Source organism: Nycticebus coucang, chromosome 3, assembly GCF_027406575.1.
Source record: "Nycticebus coucang isolate mNycCou1 chromosome 3, mNycCou1.pri, whole genome shotgun sequence".
NCBI lineage: Eukaryota > Metazoa > Chordata > Mammalia > Primates > Lorisidae > Nycticebus > Nycticebus coucang.
In genome coordinates, this window is record NC_069782.1 from 48,976,817 (window position 1) to 48,993,131 (window position 16,315).

The following is a 16,315-nucleotide window of genomic DNA, read 5'->3' on the forward strand; positions in this document are numbered from 1 at the left end:
GTTGAGGTGAACTACTGCTGAGTAGTTCTCAAACAAGTGTCTGAGAAGCTGTCTGGAAGCTACTTTTTATTTGCTTGAAAACATGGACGATTTTTCCAGTTATTATTATTTTTCCTTTTTTAATGTAGAAAATAATTCAATGACTAGAATGCCAGCAACCTCCAAATCCATAGAACCAGCTTAGCCTAGAAATTCATATTACTCAGCAATATCTACTATATTACACAAATAAAAAGAATGGGGTCTCTGTCCTACACATGATATTGGAGAAGGGCAATACAGCCACAATTTAAATCTTCCACAAGTGTGGACTACTGTAAACAAAAGTGTGTGTGTGCTGCTGAATATCCTGCAAATATTACATTGTTCTCAACGGGAGGGTCAGTATGAGCCTTACCAAATAAGACAATGACTCATTTCAGTACTTTTTTTGTTCATCAATGGCAACTTCATGTAGCAGGACTTTCCATTAGATCTCTGACCTCAATTTGCATCAACTTCATGTAGCAGGACTTTCCCTTACGAATCTGACCTCAATTTGCATCACCACAGATCAAGCTTTGGGAGACCTACCGTCCTCACCTGGATGTTGCATGTTCATTTGATCTTTCATCCTTCCTGGGCACTGGGCTAAACGTGGGAGATGGATTTTGAATGCCAGTTCAAATTGTTTTATAGTCATTGCCCCAAATGTAACATGGAAAAGGACCATAAGGTCAAATATGTACTCTTTGTGAAATAATAGTATAACAAATTAGCAATATTAACCATGGATAACAGGGGAAACAAACGGAGAAGTAATTTCTATATCCTATTGAAACTTTCACCAGAAAAATGCCCTGAAGCCTAGAAATGTATCGTCACACATTTATCCAGCACTTTTGAATCCTTCAAATGAAAGTTATGAATCTATATCCATGTAAAAATGCTTACTAAGTATTCTCTTAATGTGATTTATTTTACTTTTTAAAGTGTGTGATGTCAAAACCAACATGATTTCCAGAATGCAAAACTGATGTGGTTTGTTTTTTTTTTCATTCTTCAGTTGAAATTTCTAGAGGATGCTTAAAACTTATTTCCAGTTTTTCACATTGACAATTTTTACACAGTGACTCAAACTTGCAGAATTTTCCATTCACTTTTCTAAGCAACTTCCTAAAAATTTATGCCAGATAACTCAGATTAAAATATTGCTAATAGAGTATTAAAATGCATGACTGAGATAGCAACGCACCTCACTTAGTCTTGTATCTGAGTCTTAAAGTGATTGACACAATTGCTTTTCATGAAACTTGAGAATGTATGTTTAACTTGAGTCACATATGCATTTCAACACAGCATTTAACATGCATGATTTGCATATGAGCTAATGTAGATGCACACATATATCAGATAACTTTCATTTCTGTACCATTTCAACCAAGATTTTTTTTCAACATTAGAGTAAAATGGCAGTTGTGTGACATTTTACCCCAAGCTTTATACATGATTTATTCAATCAATTTGATCAAAAGGCTTCTAAGAGAAGGTTGATAAGTTTCAGGAGAAGGAAAATAATAGACAGTGATAAATGAAGACATGTTTCTATCTTGTAATACCCTGTACTAACTCTCAATTATGTTCCAAAGAAAGGCAGAAGTATTACAGATAACACAAGCCTAATTATTCCAAGCATATTTTATTTAGTTTTATATAGCCAGAACGACAACATGTATTCTGACATACACATTTTGATTTTCATCTTGACTTTATTAGTATCACACCATATTAATCAAATGAAAGAAAAGCTCAGAAATCATTATGAATCACAGACAATTTTTAGTATTTATCCTGAAAATGAGAGCTCTTTGTAGCATCACAGTGATTTGACACTGATGATGTCCAAATGCCCATGGTTCTGACGCAGGGATACATGAAAGATATGGTTCCCTTTACCTAATCATTGTGGGACTGCTGACCTGTTTCAAAAAGTATTAGAAAAATGAGTTCCATTTTGGAAGGCTCCCCTGGTTTTTTCCTACAACTCTTGAATTCAATTTTTTTAAAAATCATGTCCATTGCATTTTTTTATCTTCCTCTATCTAAAAATTGTATGTAGATTTGCCTCAATACTAGTTAGTCCTATAATTCAGTCTTGTTTCCGTGGTTAGGTCCTGAAGTTTCTCAAAAGATGTTTTACTTAGCTGAGTAGAAATAGCTGCTAACCATTACCTGGGTCTACACAGGATATTGTAAATGAGGTAGGTCACCATGTGAATTGGTTAAATTTTATTTCTAGCCCAGTGTGATGTATCAGGCCTGTAATCCTAGCACCTTGGATGGCTGAAGTGAGAGGATCACTTGGGCTCAAAAGTTGAATAGCCTGGACAAGAATAGTGAGATCCTCATCAGTATAACAAATAGAGAAGAATTTGCCTGGCAGGCAGTGTGAGTGTGTAGTCCTAGCCACTCAGGAGGCTGAGGCAGGATAGCTCTCCTTTTTTTAATGGATTAATTTATGGGTTATATTATTTGTATTTTTCAGGTAAAGTCCAAACTCTGAGTTGTAGGTTGGTCCTTTACCCAGGAATTGTGCCACATACTCCTACATTGTCCTTGATGGGTGAGAACTAATTAAGCATGCCTTCCCTTGAATTTAGTTGTGTTTTTCTTTCATGTGGGCCTATAGCTGCTGGTCTACTATTTTCAGATTAGTACTGACTACATGGATGTTTGCTTTTCAATTCTTGAGACATTTTACTTTGGAGAATGTTCTTCAGATCCATCCAGGTAAATACAAAAAATGCAAAGTCTCCATTGTTTTCTAGATGAATAGTGTTCTATGGTGTACATATGTTGCAGTTTATTAATCCATTCATGAGTTGATGGGAACCTGGGTTGTTTTCACATCTTTGTGATTGTGAATTGAGCTGCTATAAACATTCGAGTGCTAACGTTGTCATAGTGAAATGACTTTTTTTACTTTTGGGTAAATACCTCATAATGGGATAGCAGGTTTAAATGTGAGGTCTACTTTTAGTTATTTGAGGAGTCTCTGTACTTCTTTCAAAAGGGCCGCACTAGTCTGCAACCCCAGCAACAGTGCATCAGTGTACCCTCCTGTCTGCACCCACGCCAGCGTCTGCAGCTGTGGAACTTTGTGATGTGGGCTTTTCTCACTGGTTAGGTGATATCTCAAAGTGGTTTGGGTTTTCATTTCTCTGATGGTTAGAAATGATGAAGTTTTTTTTCTTTCTTTTTTTTTTTTAATGTGTGTGTTGACCATGAGCATATCTGTCTTGTAAGGCAGAATGTCTCTTGAGTCCAGGAATTCAAGGCTGCAGTAAGCTATGATTATGCCACTGCAGTTCAGCCTGGGTGACAAAACGAGACCTTGTCTGGAAAAAAAAAAAAAAAAGTATATATATATATATATATATATCAACCAATTTTTCAGTTGGTCACTATTAAAAAAAAAATCAAAAGATAGTGTGTTATAAATATAGTGGAAAACATGCCACTTCTGCAGACTGAAATGCCTGGCTACACATCACACTCTACTTTCTTGATTTAGGTACTTAGGAGATAAAATAAATAAAGAGCTGCTTTATACACATTGATTCTTAGGGAACATATTCTTGTATAATTTTTTCTGATGAGTCACCTATTATTATAAAGATAGATATTCAATGGAGGCTAGAATATGTCTTTTTTTTTTTTTTTTTTTTTTTTTTTTTGTAGAGACAGAGTCTCACTTTATGGCCCTTGGTAGAGTGCCGTGCCGTCACACAGCTCACAGCAACTTCCAGTTCCTGGGCTTAAGTGATTCTCTTGCCTCAGCCTCTCAGGTAGCTGGGACTACAGGCACCCGCCACAACACCCGGCTATTTTTTTGTTGCAGTTCAGCCGGGGCAGGGTTTGAACCCGCCACCCTCGGTATATGGGGCTGGTGCCCTTGAGCCACAGGCACCGCCCGAGGCTAGAATATTTAAATATATAGATTGATATGTAGTCTCACTATTACTCCCCTGACAATTGACAATTTCTTCTCAATATCTATAATCCAAGTCATCTACCAGTGTTGTATGAGAATTCTCCACTTGAACATTAACTTCATTCATCCATCGCGCTTTCTTACGAGGCTGTAATTCCCCATTTGCACTTTTCTTTTCTTTTCTTTCTTTCCTTCTTTTTTTTTTTTTTCTTTTGCAGGAGAAATTAACAAGCTGAATCTAAATTTTCTTATTATACTTCTGATCCATATGTCTGATCATATGTTTCTAGCAATATATGTATTATGGTTGCTGTCTATTGAATTTTAGTGAAATTTGGACAAGAAAATTTGTTTTGCATTAAAGAAATTTAGACTGGACTTTGAAAAAGTTTGATGAGTTAGGAGATGAACTCATACCACAAAGAAAACTTTCAAAAATATTTGATCTTACATGAAAATACATGTTAAGATACAAGTGGTGGTTACAAAACTACAAATTGTTTGTCTTAAAGATGTTGAGAGTGATATCCTAAAATTTACACATCTTAGGTGGAGAGAAAGATACATAAAATGTATCCGACCAGTTCACCTTTTGCAGCAGATAATATTTTATTCTTTTGAAAAAGAAAAAGGATAAGTATCTGTGCTTTAAGATTATAACCATAACTAAAATTTATTAAAATCAAATTTGCTAATGTGTCTTCTAGTTTTCACACTTTAAAAGAAGAGAAATAGTAATGACTATATAGAAATTTATCTCTAAGGATTTTGGTATAAAAATCCTATTATGTTTTTTCAATTACATGCCTGATTAATAGACCTTTTGCAAAAATCTGAAGCCTATTACATTTATTTCTAAAATTTTTGACAAATAATTCAAAAGCCTCCCCCATGCCTAATTAATCTACTTTTATATTTCATTGTTTTAAGAAAGATTTTCAGACACTCTTCATCACATTTTGAAATTAAGTACACAAAATGAATATTTATAGCTACTTCAAATCTTTTTAATTTTTTCTTTTTCAAAATATTCATGTTTACTGACAGACATTTTGTGGGGCTTACAGTTTATGATTTGATGTTCTGGAGATAATAAAAATCAAATAGCAAATTTACAATTAAGATATAAAAATATTTAAATTCTCATAATATTTTATTCTCTCTCACCCCCCTACACATCCTCTCTCATCAATTTTATGCCGCCTACTTTTTCTTATTTTCATATATTTTTCTTTTAGTGAATATAATACTTAAAAATGACAAAAAATATATTTGGAGGAAAAACAGTCCTATACATAGGTATTAGTGAAATAATGACATAATTTTATAAATTTTAGGATAAAAAATAGTAAAAAAATATTTTCTTAATGAAAATATGGCAAAAATAAAACTGAGTCAATATGGACCTGAATCAGTTAATGTTGTTGCCTAGCAAATCATTCAATTTGGTATTGACCTTGTCAAAATTTATAAGAAAAGTTAGAAAATTACAGAGCACTATTTGAGAATAAGGAAAAGGATGACAAGTGCATTCAATTTTCCTGCAAGATGTATCATGAAATAATAGCTTTTTATTGTTCAAAAAATAATTTTAAGTCATACATATTAATTAAATCAATAAATATTTAATTAGACTGCAATAGTTGCCTAAGATACTAAGATAATACAATAACTTTAGGCTTCTTTATATTTAAAATCTGTAATACCCAAATTGCTCAACTATAATACCCATCTTGCTCAATTCCATACCTTATAATGTTGTCATTATGGAATTTTTAAAATGATCACAGAAATGAGAAGTATATATAAATGACTGTAATTGTCATTTGTACCTTCAAATAACTGCCCGGGTCAGTGGGTTATTATGTTTGTTTGTTAGTTGATTTAAAAAAAAAAATTGTCTCACTCTGTCATCCTGGCTAGAGTGCTGTGGTGGCAGGTGTCACAGCTCACAGCAACCTCAGACTCTTGGGCTCAAGCCATCCTCTTGCCTCAGCCTCCAGAGTAGGTGGGACTAAAGGTGCCTCCCACAGCACCTAAACAAAGTGCTAGGATTGCAGGTGTAGCCACCATACCAGGCAAGTAACTGTCATTGAAATATTAAAATAACCAATATTTTGTTCCTCTCATATTAATTATTCTTTTATTTTCTTTTCCTTTCCCTTTTCTAATTTAAAAATATAAATTAATTTGTACCTGTTTAAACAATTGTTATATGTAACTTATTACATAGTAGTTACATGAAATCTCTTCATAATGAAATATATTCTGAATACCCAATTTATTGTCAAAAATTATAATTTTTCTACAATTCAAATAAATTTTTAAATCTATTTTTAATGTGATTAATAGTCTCATAGCATCTAGTTTAATGCCTAAACTGTCATGATGTAACAACAATAGGCAATATTCTTAAACTAATTCAATTTAAGAGAAAATGGCTGTTACTACCTTGCAGTTAAATTTGTTAAAAAAAAATAAAAAGAATAGAAAAGAAAGGAAAAAGAAATTAACTTAAAATAAATGGACCCTTCTCTAGAAAATTTTGTTTTATTTATTTAGTGAGTTATTTTGTATCAATAGCTTTGTGTCTTTGTAGAATAAATTAATTAAAAGAAAATGTATTAATTATTGTATTTTGCCATATTAGAAATGAATTTCAAGGGGAGGGGTGCCCATTTTCTATTCCTTTGACAGCATCACACAGACAAGTCTCTTTCACCCTAGAGTTAGAAATCGCTTCTTTGAAGTATTTCTAAATTCTTCCAAGGCTTTTTCTCTATTTTCAAAATACACACAATTCTTTATTCTGCCGTGTCCTTTAGCCATTTTGAAATAAATATGATAACTTGAATTTATATAGTACCTTTCAGGCACAAACCCCATGGCATGCCACAGATACTGAGTTTTATGAGCCATATAGTGATATACGCTGTCAGATTCAAAAGCATAGCTACAATCTTCAATTCCTAGAGATTCCAAGAAGATCTAGGCCCTTAGCTACATTATGTAGATTATACAGGGTTTGCACTGGTAGCTAGGCTGATCTAAAACACAGAACAAAACAGACTCTGAAGTTTTGCTTCTTAAGTGTATGTAACGATATAAAGATCTCACACTGCCTCATAGGGTACTATTTTTCTTATTTTTTTATTTTTAATACTATTTCTAGATTTTAATTGTTTACCTTATGTTTTATATAGCTTGATAAAAAGAATAAATCACATGTCATTTCATAGCTAACACAATTCTTCCTTCTTTTTCTGTATCATAAAAACTAATTGCATATAAAATATATTTACCAAATATAAATTACCTTATTTTATAATTTCATAACTTACAATGTTAAAGATGTCTTATTTTGTAATATAAAGATATTCTGTAACTTCTCTTTTGCCTAAATCATTTATACATTTGTCAGCATAGAATTTGTAGCAAGTTTTTATTTTCTCTATGTCAACAGATTTGGTCAAGAGAGGATTTGCTTCAAATTATAGTTATAAAGCTAGGAAAAAATAAGGCAGCCTCATTTGTTTGTATGATCATAGATTGTTTATTTCCCCTCAGATGTCCTTTAAAAAATGTAAAAGAACAGGAATAATTTTTTTTTTCAAAATTACAGCTATTTGAAAGTCTTAAATGATATACAATCTCAAAACCCAAAAGTGGTTGGTTTTATGTTGGGAATTACATATCATTTTGTCTTTAAATTTTTTTCCTTCAATACACCGTAATACACATCACAAATTGTATGATAATAATAGCTAAAATGTAGTGAACAATGTTTCTAGGGTTTTGCTAAAATCTTTACATATCTTATTTTTTTTTACAGTTTTAAAGCACTTTTTTATTTTTTTTAGAGCAGCTTTACGTTCAAAGCTAAATGTAGAGGAAGGTACAGAAATTTTTCACATGCCCAGTGCCATTGCCTCACCATTGTTAACAAACCACACTAGAGTGGCACATTTCTTAAAACTGATGAATCTGCATTAATACTTCATAATTACCTAATGTAATTACACTTAGGGGTTTGTTCTTGTGCCTGCAATCCTAGCACGTTTTTTGTTCTATGGGCTTGGACAAATGTACAATGACATATATTTGTACACCATTATAATTTCAAACAGAATATTTTGGCTGGCCTTAATATCCTCTGTGCTTTACCTACATATTGGGCCCCACCTTGCTTTAATGTACCGCCAACCCCACCCCCCCTACCGATACCCCCCAACACACACACACCAGCTACTACTGACGATTTTTTTTCTTCTCAGTTTTGCCTTTACCAGAATGTCATATGGCTGGGATCATATAGTACGTAGTTTTTTTTTTTTTTTTTTTTTTTTGATTGGCTTCTTTTTCACTTAGTAATACACATTTTAGTTTCTTCCGTGTCATTTTGTGGTTAGATATTTTTCTTTTGGTGCTAAATAACATTTCATTGTCAGGATACCACAGTTTATTTATCTATTTACCTATTGAAGGACATTTTTTTGCTTTCCAGTCTTGACAATTACAAATAAAACAGCTATATATATTGGGTGCAGCTTTTGTGTGGACAGATGTTTTCAAGTCAGTTAGTTTTGTGACAAACCATCAAACTGTCTTCCAAAGTAACTGACCCAGAATAGTCAACACAGTGTTGAAGTAGAAGAATAAAGTTAGAAGATTGGTGCTACCCAATGACAAGATTTACTATAAAGCTACAGTAATCAACCCAGTGTGGCATTAGTAAAAGAATAAAAAATTACATCAGTGGAATAGATAGAGAGCCCAGAAGTGAACCCACATATAGTGAATCAATCTTTGAAAAAGAAAAATGGCAGTACAATGGAATAGAGATTGTTTTTCCAACAAATAGTGCTGGAACATCTGGACATCCGCATAGTATGTATAGAAAAAGTGAATTTAGACATAGAGCTTATACCTTCCACAATAATTAATTTTAAATATTTGATAGATCTAAATGTAAATGAAAAATATGCAAAATTCTTAGAGATAACATAGAAAAAAATGTAGATGACCTTGGGTATGGCAATGACTTTTTAGATACAACACCAGAAAGCTATAATCTAGAAACTAAAACTTTAGGAACTTGTGCCCCCTTTCTTAAATGGACTTCAGTGAATGCAAATTTTCCTCTTCACTTACCGTAAATTTAATATCTCCATCGACCTTAAGATATGTCGCTTCGGGGAATGGACCAAGGAAGGGATGATTGTACTCAGGCATGTGTTTTTCTTAGATTCTTTGGTTGTTTTATCCCCTGTTCTCCTGAGTGGGAAAGAACATAGCTATTTTTATTTTTATTCCTATTTTATGAACTAATTTGTGAGATAAAATTTACATGAAGTAAAATCCATAGATTAGAAATGAAAACTTCAATGATTTTTGAGCAATATATGTACTCATATAACCATTATCCCAATACAGATTGAATAGTCCCATCACTCAAGAAAATTCTCCAGTATACTTTTCCTTCACTCCCTCCAATGCTGTGATTTTAGATCAGTTTGACTATTCTTGAACTATGCATAAATTGAATCAAACACTAACTAAATCCTCTTATGTAATACTATGTGGCTTCTTTTGCTGAAAATCCTTTTTGATGTTTATCTATGATGTTAATATTCTATTGTATAATTTTTTCACAATTTCTTATTCAATCTCTTGTTGGCAGAAATTTTTAAATACTATGATTAAAGCTCTTAAAAAAATTTTTGTCAATTTTTTTGTGGAAGTATGTTTTCATTTATCATGGGTAAACACCGAAGTCTGGAATTGCTGTGTCATAGGGTAAATGCAAATGAATTGATATAGAAAAAACCTTTCCAAAATAGTTATTCATTCCTATGTCATGATGTCAGAGTTATAGTTGCTTCATATCTTCACTATTATTTGGTATTTTCAATCTTTCCAATTTTACTGTGTGGATGAGAGTGGTGGACGATGTTGTTGTGGGTTTATTTTGCACTTTTGTAATGATTGAAGTTGGTAGATAATTAGCTTTTTATTGTCTACAAGTCTGTATGGCTGTTTTACTTTTTCATTCATTAAATTATACCTTTTTGCTTTCTTTTGATCAATCTTATCAGAGAAGCTTTTTACATCCTTAAAAAAAGAACTTGAAGATTTGGTGCTTTTGTGTTACGTATCGATCATACTTCCTTATTATTTCTTCCTTAACTTCGTGCATCCTTTTTCTTCTTTCTTGTGTTTAATTTGTTCTTTTTAACGTATTAGAATTAATTATTAGAATTTTTGAGAGTAATTTTGTTTTTGTATTTTATATTTTTGTGTCCATTTAAGACTATACATTTTCCTCTAAGCATATTTATTTGTATCACACATTTTAATATATGATTGTTTTACTTTAGATTATTTAAAAATGTTTTCTATAATTTGTTGTAATTTTTTCCTTTGATCCATTGAATTTTTAGAATCACATTTCTTACTTTGAAATATATACAAAATTTTAGTTACCATTTTTTCTAGGATTATTTTTCTTCGGTTTTAAGAAAAACCAGTCTATGACTCTGCTAACTAGTTACCTTAATTTTGCTTTTTATTTGAAAATATTTTTATATGCCACTTAATTCTTAAAAGATTGTAACTTGATATACAATTTTAGTTTAATAGAATTTTTTCTCCTTTGTCCAATTTCAGAAAATATTAATTTTTTTCTAGCTTTCCTTGCTTTCACTGGTAATTCAACTTTTAATCATGCACTTATGCTTTGAAGGTAATTTATGAGTTTACTTTGATGCTTTTAATATCTTTTTGTCTTTTTCATATCATACTATGTGTATTGTAAAATGTAGATCAGATATGTATGGAAGTTTATTGTGGTGGAAAGAGCTCAAACATCTCTGTAAACATGGAAATTGACAGGTATTATATAAAAGAGATCATAATATTTTTTGTTTATTAGTTTACCTCCAGAAATAGTAATATTAATCAGTTTTTTCAACATACTGTAAGAGGATAAGGTTAATTCTTAAATGTTATAAATATCTGAATATGAAATAATCATTAAATTATTTCCTGTAACAAAACCATAAATCTTCCCGTCATTTGTTGACATTGAAATTATTTTTATGATGTGAGTGTTTGGAGGGATTTTCTGCTGGTACTTCATATTTAGTTAAACTCATATAATTAATGATTATATTTTCATTTATTAAGAATTAATATTGTGTTAGATAAACCATTGGACTTTATATAACAATATTGTTAGTTAGAGAATCGGAACTTAGAAAATATAAAACAATGAGAATGGGAAGAAAGACTTTCCAGGCCTGGTATTGCTTTCTTCATGATTTGTTAGTGATAAGGGATTTGGCTTTAATCTCAAGAAGTCAATAAAAGTGGTCATCTCAGTAAACAGTTTAGGTTTGTGGGTTTTTTATGCCTTCTTCTCATACTACATAATAGAATCTCTTATTTTTGCAAAGCCAGTTATGACTGTCTTATGAAAAAAATTATTTAGTCATTCTTTTTTATCTATTTTTCCTTATCTATTTTATAATATGTAAAAACTCTTGACATTTCAAAAATTCATAATTATCAGTTAAATTGTGGAGACAGGAAGAAAGAAAGATTTTCTCATTTAATCCTGTACTCAACATATTTTTAATGAAAGCAACACAATTTCATATACTCCACTAAATGATGAGAAAGTGAGGTTGAGGGATGGGCACAAGCCTAATAAAACATGCACCTAATTTATACGTCCTATAATATTTATTTTTCTGTTTAGTATTTTATTTCATAATATATCTGGGGTGCACACATTTGGTTACATAATTTCATTTTGAGAATTTTAAATCAAAGTTATAAATATGCCCTTCACCCAGATATGTGTATTGTAACAGTTAGGTGTGAATTAGCCCAATCCCTCCTCCCCCTTCACACCTATTTGATTCCCATTGATTTTTACTTCCATATATACACATAAATGTTGATCGATTTAGTTGATATCTCGATCAACTCAGTAACTAGTTCCAATGTAGTACTGAATACACGTTATGTTTGTTTTTACATTCTTGTAACATTTCATTTAAAACAATGGTCTAGAATTCTATCTAAATTGTTAAAAATATACTAGATCACCAGTTTTTTTTAACATTCAAGTATAGTATTCCATGGCATGCATATACCACGTTTTAGTAGTTCATTCAGGCATTGATGGACATTGGGTTGTTTTCACACCTTTGCAGTTGTGAAGTGTGCTGTTATAAATATTCAAGTACAGATGTCAAACAACCATATAGCAAACCCACAGCCAATATCATATTGAATGGAGTTAAATAGAAATCATTTCAACTTAGATCAGGAACCAGGCAAGGTTGCCCATTGTCTCCATTGCTCTTTAACATTGTAATGGAAGTTTTAGCCACTGCAATAAGGGAAGAAAAGGTGATCAAGGGTATCCACATAGGGTCAGAAGAGATCAAACTTTCACTGTTCGCAGATGATATGATCGTATATCTGGAAAACAGTAGGGATTCTACTACAAAACTTTTAGAAATGATCAAGGAATATAGCAATGTCTCAGGCTACAAAATCAACATCCATAAATCTGTGCCTTTATATATACCAACAATAACTAAGCCGAAAAAACAGTCAAGGACTCTATTCCTTTCACAGTAGTGCCAAAGAAGATGAAATATTTGGGAGTATACCTAACAAAGGACATGAAAGATCTCTACAAAGAGAACTATGAAAGTTTAAGAAAAGAAATAGCTGAAGATGTTAACAAATGGAAAAACATACCATGCTCATGGCTGGGAAGAAGCAACATTGTTAAAATGTCTATACTACCCAAAGCAATATATAATTTTAATGCAATTCCTATTAAAGCTCCATTGTCATATTTTAAAGATCTTGAAAAAATAATACTTCGTTTTATATGGAATCAGAAAAAAACTTCAAATAGCCAAAACATTACTCAGCAATAAAAACAAAGCAGGAGGAATCATGCTACCAGACCTGAGACTGTACTATAAATCGATAGTGATCAAAACAGCATGGTACTGGCACAAAAACAGAGAAGTAGATGTCTGGAACAGAATAGAGAACCAAGAGATGAATCCAGCTACTTACCGTTATTTGATCTTTGACAAGCCAATTAAAAACATTCAGTGGGGAAAAGATTCCCTATTTCACAAATGGTGCTGGGTAAACTGGCTGGCAACCTGTAGAAGACTGAAACTGGACCCACACCTTTCACCATTAACTAAGATAGACTCTCACTGGGTAAAAGATTTAAACTTAAGGCATGAAACTATAAAAATACTTGAAGAAAGTGCAGGGAAAACTCTTGAAGGAATCGGCCTGGGTGAATAATTTATGAGGAGGACTCCCCAGGCAATTGAAGCAGTATCAAAAATACATTATTGGGACCTGATCAAGCTAAAAAGCTTCTTTACCGCCAAGAACTTAGTAAGTAAAGCAAGCAGACAGCCCTCAGAATGGGAGAAAATATTTGCAGGTTATACCTCCGATAAAGGTCTAATAACCAGAATCCACAGAGAACTCAAATGTATTAGCAAGAAAAGAACAAATGATCCCATCTCAGGGTGGGAAAGGGACTTGAAGAGAAACTTCTCTAAAAAAGACAGACGCACAATCTACAAACACATGAAATAAAACTCATCATCCTTAATCATCAGAGAAATGCAAATCAAAACTACTTTGAGATATCACCTAACCCCACTAAGAGTAGCTGCCGCGGACCGCCCTGTCGGTGGGCTCCAGTCCGAGGGAAAGTAGGGAGAAGGAACGAGGAAGGTTGAGAGATCGGCGAAGGAATGACAGTCTGGCACACTACGGGTGAAGTATGCAGCTGCAAATTTACTGGGTACACATGTTGGTATTTATACATTTTTATAGAGCTTACATAATGCAATCTTTTTGCTTACATGCGCGGGTTATCTTTGTGTTTGTAAGTGTGATTTATCATGCATTGTTATGTCTTAAGGTTCCGCTTCCCGGAGGGTAGCGGTTATTAGTCAACTCTGCCCGCTTCCTCCTATCTCAGGAATGTTACTGCCTCCAACTCTTTTCTTAGTTTCTTATTATCTTTTTAGAACAGCTTGATATTTTCTTTATGTTAATGCTTGACTAATTCTACATTTACTATTTGATCTTATTGTTATTGATAATTATAATTTTGATTTAGAGTAAATTTCTTGACAAGTATTAGTTTTTTTATTGATTTTTATTATGCGTGACAGTTGGTGAAGTAAGATGTTCTGAACAGGACTTCATGGTGGGTGGATGTGTTTCAGTGACTTTGTAACTTATGTAGATAATTTGTATTTTGTGTTCTTAGGCTTATCGTCTTAGCTCACTGGTATTTATGGTGGGAAAACATCTTTATGTGCTCATTGTTGGTGCCACTGAGTCTAGTAGCTCATGAGGTGGTGTTATATCTGGATCAACAGTGTATTGTGTTCATTCTTAAGAAAGTACATATTGATAGTTTATCAGAACAAACAGACTTCTGGTACAGGATGACAAACACATGAGTAGACGCCACAATCTTTAAACTTAAGCGGGTAACTGAGCATGCTAGGCAACATTTCTGATGCTGTGCATACTGGGGGCGCTGGGGGCAAAGCACCGGGGAGCACAAACCACCTTCCCGTCATTCTATAACGCGGACAGCACTGCCTCACTACGGCTATATGCCGTGGGCGCGGCATTTCCCCCTTTTTTGTTTTTAAACCGCAGTTCAAAGACTTCTTGGCGTATAGAGTTAATAGAGGAAAACAGACACCGTATGAGACATGGCAATAATAACACAACACAAAATGACAAACAACCAATAATGGTTATGAGTACAATATACTGGATCCAGTTAAGAGGATTGAGTGCTTTAAATCCACTAGTTAAAGATTGAGCCAATGTGTTAAGAGAAGTTATTGGTAAATGAACTTGACTCATGGCTGTAATATTTTGTTGTAAGCTGTGTAAATTATGTGTTATATTATTGTCTCTTTAAACATCTTGTAAATGTGTTTGTACTTTACTCCATGATTTAGACATGTTGTATGGTAAAGGTGTAATGCAAATAGCCTGAAAGGCAGAATGACATTTTGTTTGTAGCTTCTGTTGTATGTACTTAATGTTCTGACCTAAAGTTAAGACTACTTCTTCTAACACATTTAATTTAGTTTTAAGCTTATTATCAATACTAGCTTGTGTCATTAACGTTAAAGTTACATTACTGCTAAGAGTATTGACATAGTGTGCTGTATGCATTTGTTGCACTAAAGCTGTAGTAGCTACAGCAAAAGTAGTGATTATAGAAATTAAAGCTGTAATGCTTAAAATTAAACTTGTTACAAATCTCTTAGGTCTAATTAATTCATTAAGTGTTTCTAACACTTGTAATGCTGCATTATCATACCATGGATCACTTTGTAAGTCTACAGGCAACATCACATAAGAAGGTTTTTTTTTTAATTAACATAACATTTACTTGTTTATCATGTTGTATATCAAAGGACGTAATACAATTAGTTATTTTTACAAGTTAAAAGATTTTGAAGGAAATACATAGTCAACTGGATCACATGTAAATTCTTTCACAAATTTTCTTTTATGAGTTTCATTTAACTTGCACAGACCATCTACAAACATTCTAAACTTTCTTGAACTTTTGCTCTGCCTTTTACTTTCTTACATAACTATTCTGTTTCAGGACAAAATTTATCACACAAGATTCTTTTTTTTACACAATGTCATTTTCCTTTCTGTTTAATTTCTCTTACTCTCAAAAACTCACTTTCCACTAAACAGGATCCCAGTTTACCATGAAGTTACTTAGTCACTCAGCTAAACTGATAATTAGAAGGTTTAAAAGGCAAGAATCTTATCTGTTGACAAAGATTCAGTTTGTAAAAATATTTTTCTTATTTATACAAATTACTAGTGGCAAAGGGCCAATAATAAAGGTTCTAAACCCCACCCTTGGGATTCTGCCAGTGCTGCTGTCTGGGGGCTGTAACACTTGGGAGGCAGGCCCGCCCCACGAAGGGCAGGGGGGCCCCCAGCTTCCTTCCCCGCTGGGCCTTTTCAGCCGTCTTGGAGCCAGTGGAAATGTGCCCGGTGGTTTTGTTCGCTATCGGCGAGTGTACTTTCATTTTCTCCAAGCGGCGGGTGAGATCTTGCAGCGGCTGCTGGCGTCTCCTTCTGCGTTGTCTTTTTCGAATCTGAGTTAACTACTCCTGTCCTTCAGGTCCCTGTTCGAGGCGCCACCTGCCGCGGACCGCCCTGTCGGTGGGCTCCAGTCCGAGGGAAAGTAGGGAGAAGGAACGAGGAAGGTTGAGAGAT